Source organism: Euwallacea fornicatus, chromosome 3 (genome assembly GCF_040115645.1).
Source record: "Euwallacea fornicatus isolate EFF26 chromosome 3, ASM4011564v1, whole genome shotgun sequence".
Taxonomy (NCBI): Eukaryota; Metazoa; Arthropoda; class Insecta; order Coleoptera; family Curculionidae; genus Euwallacea; species Euwallacea fornicatus.
Genome location: NC_089543.1, coordinates 56,781 through 70,751, shown reverse-complemented (window position 1 = coordinate 70,751; position 13,971 = coordinate 56,781). Strand labels below are relative to the sequence as shown.

General features: G+C 34.4%; 1 long non-coding RNA gene across 1 annotated transcript in view; it reads right to left on the bottom strand.

Moving 5' to 3' along the window:
* Positions 1–1,052: 1,052 nt before the first annotated feature.
* LOC136350590 (uncharacterized) overlaps positions 1,053–13,971 on the bottom strand; it is a 56,272-nt gene continuing 43,353 nt past the window's right edge. Inside the window, exon 3 of the long non-coding RNA XR_010734179.1 lies at positions 1,053–1,574. This is a non-coding gene — a long non-coding RNA (uncharacterized lncRNA). The remainder of the gene's footprint in view (positions 1,575–13,971) is intronic.

Below are 13,971 nucleotides of genomic sequence, written 5' to 3'. Positions count from 1 at the left end.
TTCCGATTTGTTCCAGTATGATAAAAATTAAAATTTAATCAATTTCCTTAAAATTATTATTTCAACTCCAATAACATTTTCAAATTGGATCCGCAACCTCGACTATTCTGACCCTGATTTAAGCAACGATTGCATTGTTTTATCAATAAACCGTAATAGGAATTTAAATCATTATGACTTTTTTCCATCTAATAAATATTTTGTTCCTATATATTTGTTTGCGTCTTTAGTTTTATTACCAAATAAACTTCCCAATTTCTTTGTTGGACACCGAAGCACAAATCGTATTGCCAAATATGCCCCATTTTGATAATATTTATGTATATGTTGCAACAAGCAGATAAGAAAATTATCAACGGGGTTTGTTGGCCAATTATTTGGGATTTAGGCTAGCAAAATATTTTATCTAATATAATAATCCGTTTCAAACGCTAATGTGTATATGGAAATGTGTAGTAATAATTGCTGTTTGAATAAGAATGACTCGTGAAATCAAAGTTTAACGACCAAAATAGAGGACTTCAAAGTAACAATATCGCTTCATAAGTATGAGATATTTTTAAGAATGTTTTTATTTGCGCAAGGATGATTCAAACAAATAAGCGAGTCACGATAGGGGTTTGGACCTACTCATAAAATAATCGATTAAGCTACACATTTAGAGTTTAACTAATAAAATTATGTTTCAAAAAGTTTCCTGACAATTCTATTGAAATTGTTCGAAGTAATTAACAATTTATTTTTGCCACTCTTTTAAATCGAGCTTTCTGTTATCATAAATGTTTCGTACGATTTTCTAAGTTTGGCGGTTCTGAACTTTTTTTAAAATTGGATTTGATAACCCTGTTTATTCTCAATTCAAAAACTTGCGAGAGTTGATGATTTTAATGATTTAGGTCAGTTTTGGATTGTGCATATTGATTCATACTGGTACAGTCCTGTTTACAATTTAAGTATTTGTAGAAAACATCACTAAATCCTTCATAGCTCATCTTACACCAATCTGTCAAGAATTACAACGTAATTTGACAAAGAAACACAGCAACATCATTGATTTCAAACTTTTTACAATAAGACTAAAGTAAAAAATTCAGTTTGGAGAATCTTAATTTCCAGGCACTTTCGAAACCGACAAATTCGTATTAAAGTTAGTCCAAATCTCGAACACTGAAATAAAATGAGCAACCGGTCCAATGCAGTCTGATAGAACTCATTAAGGCGATTAATGTCGTTTGCGATTTCAACAAAATTACTCTTGGAGTTTTTAAAATATGGGCAAAAAAGATATGAAGAGTGGTTAAAACTAAATACCCCCTTGGAACTATTTAGGAAAACTTTTAATCGTTTGAGGTGATGAATATTCTTCTGATTAATAGACGAGGATCCTATGTTGATGCTAGATGCTTCCATTGAGGTTCTAGAATCTTTTATTTTTGAGTTTACACCTCTCATTTTGGAATAGCTAAGCACCTACGTGCCTTCTCTTAAAATGCTGAAAATATCAGCTCAATTATTGTCCTGTCTGGTGGATGGGGGTTCCTGCATTGAGATTTTCCGGCTGTGCTGTTGAAGTTCTGAAATCATAACACGTTACGTGTTACTTGATATAAGTTTCAAGTCTTCAGATAATCAAACACTAAATTTGGGCCTCAGACCCTGTATCAATGCATTTTTTCAATATCAAGCGTGGTTGCAGTTCCTTATTACTATGCGTAATGCAACCTTGTGGATCGAGGTCTCGCTAACTGGCACTGTAATGTTTTAATATATTTTATGATTGCGTCCTCGATTCACATCGCACTGCTTTATTTTTGAACAAAATCATTTTACATCAGTGTCGGTATGAATAACACTTTATCATTTTCGTTCAATGCTCTTTTTGTTTTTAATTGTGAAGAGTAATAATGTAACCGACGCCATATGTGGCACAACGTCTCTTTGTCACACGACTAAGTTGAAGTCGGAGAATCGGCACTTCTTGTATCAGTACCATACCCATGACGTAGTTGTTCAAACATGACGAGTTATTGTGTAACATTTAGCGGTACTATACTCGAACACATCTGAGCTTCCAAAATTTCTAGGCCAAAGACACACTTAATGACTCGTGGTGTTTTAATTTATCTAATCAGACATAGGCGTAATGAAATAAAGATCTAACGTATTGCATGCAGAATGCACAACTGCAACCGAGCAAACTAGCAATTTGAGTAGAGAAAGTCTAATAATGATGCATTGATTGGCCTGTTCCTCGTAACCTTGTTACGGTTGCCATTAGTAAAAGAGAAACTTTCAGATAAAAAACCGTTGGTAACTAGGTAACTGTTTTGATATTGACATTGTGATGTTAAGATTTTTTCACCCACTTATTCATTTATTTATTATACACTACAAAGAACGGTAGTTGGTTATCCGCCTTCGCTATTGTCAATTATCAAATATAAATTTATCTCGTTGCTTCGACTTACATAACATCAGGCAGCTTTTCGGCAAAATTACTGTGCACAATGCTGTAACATGCAAGTATTTCTTAACATAAAAATACAAACGTGGACGACCTTTAGACCTAGACATTGAAGGATGTATTCATTCTTGTGTCGATAAGAAATTTGCTTGCGTAGGTTGCATTAGCTTCATTCAATAGATTATACCAACTCCGTTCTCTAATCTCTATCTTATATGCTAATTTTTCCGACAAGAATTTACCGTAAACAGAAGATTATCTAATTCAATACTCAGAGTTCAAACACTTTTAAAAGATAAGCCACAAACATGTAACACTTTTGCTTAACGCTAGCTCTCCATTGTGGATAGCAATTTGCATAAATCTCTTCACACCTGATTTTGTTGCAAAGTTTCTAACGAATACTAAATTGTTTATAATTTAAAGATGAAACACACCTGTTTATGATATCATACAAATACTGGGAATTACCTATTACAAGTAGATGTATCTACCCAAAACGCATACACTATCGTTCATATGTAGTGCAATTTTTTAAATTCGATTTTCTTCTATAACCATATGAATTTGACATAATCTATTACATTAATTATTAACTACAATTAAAAATAAGTATATTAATTTTAAGGTTGATTTGTTATATTTTTTAAAACTGAAAACGAAACATAAGTCTAAAACATATGGGCCAAAATAAAAGCAACTAAAAGATTTTAAAAATTTTTCCTTATAATTACATCATTTATTTAGTACCTAATGGCAAATCCCTCATTTTGAATTACTTTAACGATTTTTCAATATAATCTTCAGATCTTTAGTACTAAGTATTTTGAATATTTTTAAACAAGTTCTTATGGGGTTCAAATCGGGGCTTTGAGCCGGCCAAATCATTACATTAACACGATATCAAACACTTTTTTATTTATTTGAAGGTATGTCTCGGGTCATTATCGTGTTGGAACGTCCATTTAAGGCTCATAGTTGCTTTTGCCGGGGGCAGCATGTGATTTTTGATTTTTATAAATGCATGGATCTAAAGTACCATCAATTTTTACTAATGGACCTATGTCACACCCTCCGAAGCCTCTCAAACTACAATATCGTCATCTCTATGTTTCCCCGTGGATTTAGTATATTTCGGATTAAATAATTCGTTAACTGCTCTTCTGACTCAACAAATTCCGTCTGATTTGAACAGTTTAAATCGACCGGTTCCCATGCTCCTTCGCAAAACGCAGTCTAGCCTTTCTATTTTTCTTTGAGATGACAAGCTCCTTTACCGATTTTCTCCTATATAAACCAGCGTTTCTTAATTTTAGTCTTATGGTAATCACTGATACTGAAACACTTAGCTCTTGTTGTATGCGACTTGCACGCTCGAACGGATCTTAAATGGATCACATTTTAATTTTTCTGTCCATCACTTTATCAATATTTTCGTTTCAGTGACACTTCGGAAGTTCATGTAAGGATGTTCTATTTTTAAAACTAGAAATCACGCTTGATATTATTGATGTATTTAAATTTCAATATTTTACAATTTTACATTGCTTTTCACTACTTTCAAATTTTTCAAAGATTTTTTCTTTTAACTGACGTTATAAACGAACACCTCTTGGCATCTTGAAATGTTTTAAATTAATACTGTGAGTAGCGATGTTAACGTCACACAAATATATAAACAAATTGGTTGGTTTACGTATAAATCCTACGACATACAAAACAGTCTGAAAAAAGTACATTAACAAAATATATTTGTACTTTTACAATATTTAGACAATCGCGAAATATATTTTATTAATTCTAAAAAAATACTTTTTGGAAACATGCTTATTTCAAATGTTTAATTAGTGGTTTTACATATGAGCAAAGGGTACGTGCGTGAAATCGCTAAGTGCGTATGGGGTGTTTCACATTTGGCACGAAGGAAATGGAAAAACGGTAAGAAATATGGAGACTTAATAAAACTCGGAATTAAATTGATAAAATAACTGAAAATTAAAACATTTTTGAATTCCTTAAACCATTATGGACTTCAGCTTTTTAAATGCGGTCCTGTGTTTCTTCACTGGAATGTAAATCTTCGTTTTATTCTGAATTTACAGACATCTAATGCCTACTAATTTTATAAACTCCTAGTTTAGACTTGGATACGCATATCGATTTGGGCTGTTACAGTTTTATTTTATAATGGTCTTATAATTCGACTGTTAAGCATGTACAGGGCGTCCAATAATGAGTGCGTCGAGGATATAGGAAAGTCTATTAGATTTTTAGCAACAATAGGTAATAAGAAATTATTTTCGATTATACGGAAGTCCCAAAATTACGGGATTGCATTTAAATTGCTCATTTTGAATACAGCACCCAAAGTTTTTTGGGACGAATAAATCCTTAAAATTTTCCATCGCGAAAATTCCCTAAAATTTTGATAGGAATACGCTTGATCTTTTCTTTAGTGAAGATTTGGGTTTTGTACCGTCCATGGGTGCTATAATGTTAATCCTAAATTTATTAATCTTAATGGATTTGCCAGATTTATGTGACCTAGAACCACGCGGAACTTGATACTAACCGAAATTTAAGATGTATGTGCCAAAATTGCGTGATTTTTGTTTGAGTCTGTGATATGTTAAGTAAGGTTGTGGCATACCTGGTGTAGCGGTTAGCAAACCACAATTTTCAAGGTTTGCCTACACGTACAATACAATGAGCTTCTCTAAACCAAACTTGTCGATAGAAGGCCGATTTGTTTAATGCGGCATAAGCTTCCATATATGCGATATGATTTTCCCATAAAGGACGCTATACCTAAATCCAGTTGTTTTTAAGATATTTTTTCTCTTTAGTTTGTTTTTTTACACCTTTTATTTAGCAGCTATTCGGTTATCTGCCTTGAGAAGAAAAATGCGAAAGTCATTTCGATTTAACTTAAATAGGTTGGAAACTACGGCGATGTCTAATAATGCAATATCTCAACAAGTATTAGATGTCATTTTAAGTATTTTTCTAATACTATATGTGTAAAAGAAAAATATTGGGATGAATCCATCAATCCAACAAAATGTTGGTTCTTACGCTTAGTGTAAAGGAAGTGAATGAGATCTTGTGGTGTTGGGACACTTTGCATAATCGAAAATTATAACATCTCGAAAACTAATAAGCATTTGAATTGTTTTTTTATTATAATCGGTTTTCCCTTACTCCCCGCACACACACTATCGGACCACCCTTATTATATCTCGCCCTTCCAGCTTTGTGGTACTCTTATTACACCCTATTCAAAAAATTTAATATGTTTAATAGAGATGACAATTATAAGTTTTATTGAGTGAGACATTTTTTTAACAATAATTAGATTCTCGCGTATTATTCAAATTCTATTAGGTGCTAACAGGCGCAACGTTTCAGTCGTTCAGTCATATGTGAAACATCTTGTATACACTTATGTGTTATCTATTCCCCATACCTCTCTAATGCAATAAAACATTTTTCTAGTTTGTGAAACAAAACATGAACCCATACGTTACAGTGATCGTCGAAATAACTTTCTTACGTTATGTAGATGTGACCACAGGGGTTAAGGTCAATAAGAGGTACTGGAACGTGTCCACAAACAATGCGATTGCACTTGAAAAGCCGTCGAGAGTCAATGTCCGGCATTGCACCATGAATATACAAGAAAAATGTGCCTTTAAAATGTGGCAATCATTTGGCGAGAAAAGGAATTCGAATATGTAAATAACGAAGTTCAAAGACCTGCTCGATAGTTTCAACATTGTTTTCTTTTTTCATATCTTCATAACTTTTATGTCTGTTTAAGCTATTTGATGTTTTTAAAATGGCGCCGCAATTCACAATTGTATCGGGTTCCTGTCTATCGTACCAATTAAAATTAAGTAGTATACTTAATGTACAGGATGTACAGAGACGTTTGTCAAAACTTTTCTGAGACATTTCCTAAATTGCTTGCAACCGTGCATGTATACACATTGAAGTCCCATTAATTCTGAACGTTATTTCTAATTACGCCCATGTTGACCTAGACCTTAAAGGTTTGAATAGAGTAATTGAATGATTTATTATTGTGCAACGTCAAAAATACCGGTTATAATAAGACATAAGAGAGTCGTAGATTTGTAGGCATAAAAGTGTTCCATTGGCCCAGAAATGGTTTCTAGGTCACTACAGATGAAACTCGCTATCTCATATCTTTCTTACTTTCTTATTGTATTATCAAATATTCTTGTCAAGAGGTAACCGCCGTTAATGGTGGTTATATTATAATACCTGCTCGTACAAATTGTTTATTCCTGACTCGCCCTTTCAAAAGTACATATGGCAAAGTAAGTCTAAACTAAATCTCTTTACATAACACAAAGCTATTTATAAAATGTAAACTGCTGATAATTGAAGAACCTGCAAAGAAATAACGAAGTCACACGGTAAGCTGGTTGTCAAAGCACGTGGACTGGCACATTTGTTAAGTGGGATCAATTTTTATTTACGTAAGATGTCTGATGCTGAACTTAATAGAGGATACTGGAAATAGCTCTATAAAGTGGAGATGGAACATAACACAGACAAGCTAATTTTTATTTACATTTTTGTCCACAATAAACACAATTTCGAGGCACTGTATCTTGGAGAATCATGGCGGAATTTACCGACAAACAAATTGAGTGGCCTGTTAATGTGAAACAGTGTATACCAGCTGAGATTTGCATTCAATCAGAAACCTTATTAAGTTCAAAAAGAATTTTTTTTTTAATTCTACGAAGCTTAATTTTGCCTCTGGAGTGCTTGCACGATTTGCTATATCAAAATATTTATAACACCTCTAGGATGATATGTGTTTTGGGGTCAGGCAACCTTTTAACATTTAGATTTTTTGTGCTGCGCCGGTGACTAACCTATTTTTGAAGAGCTTAATTCTTTGTTCCTTGTTCAATTTAAAAGCTTTCTTGATTTTTTCCACCTGGATAGTACCTATCTTCCTAAAGGAACTGAGTACGATTTAATTGTCGCCAGTTTTCCAGAATTGTCTTTCTCACTAGATAAAAAAGAGCAGTGCCTGAGATGTCGATATATACAGCGTGACATAGAAAAGAGAACACCCCGTAAAAATGTGGTATGAATGTTTTTATACAGGACAAAAAATGATTAAATTTTCAGCCACATTTATTAATGTATTTAAGAGTTATCAGGATTTTTTTTTTTACTTTAAAATTGCAATAAAATATCAATAATATGATTGTAAAATATCATTTATTGGCATATAGTGTGCTCAGAAGGTGCTTTTAGATTAATTAAATATGCCTAGTGGCAGAATGCAGAGAAATTTTCCTCAATTGAGTGAGTTTGAAAGAGGTCGAATAGTGGGTATACAAGAGGTTGGTCGGTCATTTAGGGAAATCGTCACTAGATTGAACCGTAGTGTAAACACTATAATGAGATGTTATCAGGCATAGTTCCAAGAAAAACAAACAGGCAGAAGGATAGGTATCGGACTATCCCGAAGAACTACAAAATTTCAAGATCCCTACAGGTTCGTCTCGTCGAGGACGCTGGCGGATCAATGGTTTGCTGAGTATGGAAGGCCCGTTGAGATTCGAATAATTTACGCTGGATAAAAAATTTTGGACTGATTTTCTACCGTCTCCATCTTGTATTCCTCCTCAACTTAAATCGTCGTCAAAATCGACTGCAGGCAGACTGTGGTGCGGAAAACGGATATATTGGAATTTGGAATGTGATAATATTGTGTTTAGTGACGAATTCAGATTCTGTTTGGGTATGCATGATGGTAGGGCAAAAGTAAGAAAAAGACGGGATCCTCAATTTAAAATACAGAAGCGTGCCCATGTTGGAGTAATGGTTTGGGGTGTTATTGCAAATGGTAGCCGGTCACCTTTACTTTTCAATATCTCAATTTTCAATATAGAGGCAGTATGATAGCCCAGCTATACGTTCAAGAAATTCTGGAACCTCATCTCATGTCTTATCTGGAAATTCTTGTTAATCTAGTTTTCCAGCAAGGCAGTGTACGATCACATATAGCTAAAGTGACTATGGACTTCTTTCAATAAAATGCGATCATTTTGCTACCTTGGCCACGTCGATCTTCAGACCTCTTACTGATTGAACATGTATGAGATGTTGTAGGTAGATGGTTACATAATTTATCCCATTCTTCACAAATCCTAGCGGCGCTATGTCATGCTATCCAGTTAGTCTGGAATGAGATCCCCAAGAGGACATCAATCACTTCATAAGCTCCATGCTTAAACGCATACAGGCATATACAGGAGGCCGCGGAGGACTGACAATTTTTTTTTGTTTGATTTTTAACAATAAAATTTGTTCAATTTTTTAACGAAGTGTTTGTTTTAGCGTAAGAAACGTGCATACTAAAAATTATTTAAATAAAACCATTTTCATCTTGAACTCATCTTGAAAAACGTTCGTTTTCAAACGCTCCTAGGATTCCACAGTTCTTCCACGTTCCTTTTGCGAGCTTCAACATGTTCTATCATAACGCTGTTTGCTTTAGTGCCACAATTTTAACCCACGGTGTCCCATCATGATGGTCTAAATTCTATTATCAATCGTTTAATCGCATGGCATGACCGTGCCTAATAGACCTCGATTAATTGTTATTACTTGATTTTTGTACCTTATTGATTCTTATTCGTTCATTTAGTTGCAGCTCATTGAGGTCATGTTATCAGACTTCGGCTTAAGCATAGGTAGTTAGATTTGGTGTCGGCATATTTATAATAGAAATGGTTTCTTTTCAACAACTAATTTTTGAATTTCTGAAATCCACAAGCAAAATAAAAATAGAGGTGCCTGGTTAGACCCGTCTAGTGCTCCAAAGGTGAGAGTGAAAACTAAGATCTCCATACCTTGACTTCAAGAAACTGTGGACGAAAATGAAATAGCGTCCAAAGTTCACCGGAGAAATCGACGACTATGGCAAAATTTATATAACAGAGCGCAGTGGTTCAGCCGATCGAAAGTTTCGGTGAACTCAGTATACACGATGAGAACAAGCTAACTCTTCACATTGAGAGCTGTGCAGAAAGTTGGCTTTTGGCTTTGCTGAAAATGAAGCATCATATCAAATAATGACCTCCAAGTAACACCATATTATCCGCTGACCTGAATTAACCTGAAAATTCGGTTAACGGGTAGACCTTTAGTTTCGTTTAAATTTCTAAAAAAGCTCACTTCGAGAACGATTCTTGATGTCGCCAATTATGATTCAAACATCGTTACTAGGTTAGCAAAAACAAAGAGGATAATAACTTATTAAATCCCATACTTACTCATTTAATAATACGAATGCCCGTAGCCGTATTATTCGCTGAAAATAATGAATGACGAAAAAAATTTAATTTTGACTGACCCAGTTCCAGTTAGTGTATAAATATTACGTGGACCTTATTTACGAATGGAACGATTACATTAAACATAAAGTAACAGGCGTACATCACACAGCGGCGGGAAAAAATATGCGAGATCGAGAAAGTACGACCTCAATTTCTGACACACATTTCACCGCTTTATCTCTATCCTTAAACTTGTTTTCAATACCTCCGTCCTCGTCTGGGGTTCTTTCTTTGGCCTAGATCGTAGGAGAAATTAGCGATATTATACCAGTTGTTTGCCTTTTTTATGCCGTTTTCAAGTGAAAATGTTCAACAGCTCGTTAGCCGCACTTTTCGATTACAAACCTATTACCTTCTGTTAATATTTAACGAATTATATCACCGAAAAGTTGCCGTTATTTTGTTACACTCATTTAGAAAAGTGTTACGCCGCCATTATTTTTAAGTAGCCAATTTATTTTTTGGTTTCTTTGCTCGCGTCCATAATAAAGCTGTGACAAATTTTGGCTTAATGAGTTTAATTATGATTGAGCCACCGTACGGTATTATGGTTCAAAAGCACACGGACGTATAAGCTGTCACTTATTGGAGTTTCGTGATATTCATTCAGCTTTTGAGTCGATATGTACGAGCCAGACGGTGGTCCCTGGAAAAGATCTACAGCTGGCAGTTGGGAGAGATCACTAGGTACATAGGTAATTTATGCATTTACGATGATGAAGCCAGTAAACAAAATTATTACACGTTTCCTAGAGAGATATTAGGTGATTTATGAGATAATAAAAATCATATTTGTTTAAAACCTACAGAGGAAGTTGGTACACACCTTGTCAACTTATTACAGGTATCATTCGCATCTTTTTGGAAGCTCAGACCAAGTCACTCGGATTATTTTTGTTTGTTTTCAGCGCATGGTGATCCGAAAAAGCTCCCGCTGACCGGAACTTTTTTTGTTTCTTGTTTTATTTCGAGAAAATAGTTTTTCTGTGTGTCAATGATAATGTATTAATGACAACTAAAAGCGCGTATTGGTGTGAAATAACAAACCGCGTATAATTATAAAATAAAAAGTATGGGAATTCATAATTGCGCAGGTAAACCTACATATTTGCCGATCTTTCACTATTTTCTCTTTCTTTGTACGCTTAACGGAAAACGCTAACATAATTACATTTAAAACGTTTGTGAGTGGGTGTTAAAAACCGACGCACTGTTTGTTTCAGCGTAACTGGTTTATTTAAATAAAGTTGCGAAAGAAACGCGCGGACGGAAAACTGGCATATTTTCACAAGAGTGGCCAGTGACCAATGTCAGGGTCAAAGAGTGTTGTCCCATGATATCATCCGGTCATCTATATTTGTAATAACTTTCCGAACGGAAATCTGTCTCCTGTATAATTCAACAAGTCAGTTAAATGTTAGCTTAAAATCAACTTAAATAAAATTACGTTGGCTATACAAGCAAAAATGTTTCATTGGATCTGGTGATCTACTTTCTCTGCAGGTATACAGTTATTACCCTAGACCGTGAATTTGACGGATTATGCAGAATCATTCTGTCCTCAAGGAAAAAGCCCCAGAAACGGGCTCGTAATGGTTTTCTGGTAGACATAACGAAATTATGTATTATTTAAAAAATTACTAAATTTCTGGGACAAATCGTTGAAACCAAACCGAGCAAGAAGAAATTGTGACCTGGATAGAAACTAGGTCACAGTCACGCTCGTTCGTCGATGTATGGATAGAAAAGCAACTCGTCTGCGGTGTTTTACTCCTATGTTGCCATAGTTATGTAGGATGATTAATGCTCATAATAACTTTCACGATGATTTTTTGATAACTCTTAGTTAGTTAATTGCCGAGGCATATCGTGAACTGCACAATACAAAAATCTGGAAAATATGAATTATTTTATTTCTTTGCTTTCCAAACATACATATATGCGCTAAAAAAATACTACACCGCAGAAAAGTCGCTATTAATCGAAACAAATAATTAGCATATGGGGCAACACATATTTATAACGATGAATATTTGCCCTTCTGCAGCAACATCGATGGGTTTAAAATCAAAGAACGGTTGGTAATCAATTAACTGGCTTTCATGGCTAGTAACTATTAAGAGCAAACCACATCAGGCGATTGAAATTGTACGCACACGCAAAATGCGGCAATACTGCTACATACTAACTTCAATTAGATGCAATAGAGACAACCATTGGTAGCAGAGTTGGTGTGTAGTAATAAAAAATGTATTATTCCGTAACACTGACCTCAGCCACCAAAGTAATCGACACATCCTTTTTAAACAAACAAAACATATTGTGTTTCTACTCACCAACTATGCTGATTACGAGTTGGTGATTTATTACTCGTCTGTCTTGACAAATACCTTCCAGTTTCTAACTTGTTAGGGTCACCTACACCTTTCCTTTCTTCAACAAACTGGAAATTTCGGCAACGCTGTATTAAAGGAAACTGTCTGATAAAATGTTCCAGGTTGACATGGGAACCAGATGCAAGTGTTGAAAAGAGCGATGTCCAAGGAAAATAGAATTGTAAACCAAACATATAAATATAGCTTTAAAATCGATTTTAATTAAAGTAGTTTAATTGTCCTAAACCTTAATAGGTAATATAGTTTTTGGATAAAGGTACTTAAACTCTGAACCCGCTATTTGTTCCATCTGTGGTTGGATAATTTCATGTCCAATGTACATGCCAAAAGCTATATTTAATATCCGTTTGAATGTGTAGAAATACAGTAATTAATCCTGGAAATCAAAGAAAAATTGGAAAAATTTAGCCACCTCGATGGGATCCCTGTTGACAATTGAGACCTCAAATAGCAATTTTAGTTTTATAAAATAAGCAGCATTTCCTCATAAAACAACAGAAAATTGTTTGGCACCTTCCTCTCCAACATCAATATTTCTTTTCTACCGTCCATTTTCAATCGATCCTCATTTATGTAGTTACCAGTCCAGAACGTCAAATGATTTCCTTATACGCTTCATCTATTGGTTTCTCACTGCAAACCCTCAGTTTATTTCTGTTTTAACGTTCTTTCAGCTCCTCTTTTATTACCGCTCTTCATTTTTCATTTACTTACTTCGACACATTTTAAGCTGCATTATTCTTCATTTGCCATTTTTTTCCATTTTGCCCACAGTCTGTCCCCTGTGTCTGCTTTTATTTTTCAATTAGTTTTATTCGGAGTACACTGCATATTTTTTTGTGACTTTGTGTTCTTTTATCTGAAATATTGCATCTACGCTCCTAAGACCTTTTTTGTAATTTTGCATTCAACAAGAACAACTTTGTTTTTGTATTCTGGAGTGACAATTACGGAACAAGTCCACGTTTCTTTTATATTTTGTATAGAACACCCTGTATATTTTTTTAATTACAAATTTCTTCTGTAATATAAGTGCGACACTTATAACGACAGTTTTCCATTATACAAAAAGTTAAAAATGTAGAGTAATACCATCATTTGCATTCGGTTGTTTCACTTCATTTGTCCTAAACAATTTTCATTGAAAACAATCTACCGTCCACGCTATATCAGCAAATCGATTTTCCATTTCTTCTAACTGCTCTCCGACATCATTGATAAGCTGCTATATAAGCTTCATCAGTTGCAGGTAATACCGACAATAAAAGTATCGTGTCAGAAAATAATTTTATAAAATAGTTTTAACGATGGTCTGCAACCGAATTAAAACCCTGATAGCGTTTAAATAAAAGTGCAGCAAAAAAGTTTTTCAAGAGTTGTGGAACGATTGGTGGGGTCAAGTGTTAATTATGGGTTTTCCTGACGGATCATGCACACAATAATTCGATAATAATGTGACAAGATGTACATCAGTTTCATCGTTCCATTTTTCACGTGCACAAGCCTGCATGAAATTTGCATCACTATAACTACTATAAAGCAGCGATGTAATATAGACTGATTATATAATATAACAAATGCCGAAATTATAAAATATTTTGCAGGAACATATCTAAACAATTACTGCAACAGGCATCATCAGCTCTCTTGGGTATAGATAAGCCTCATCAAGGCAAAATCCATGAGTTTTATTATCTCCTTGCACAGATGCATTCCTTCA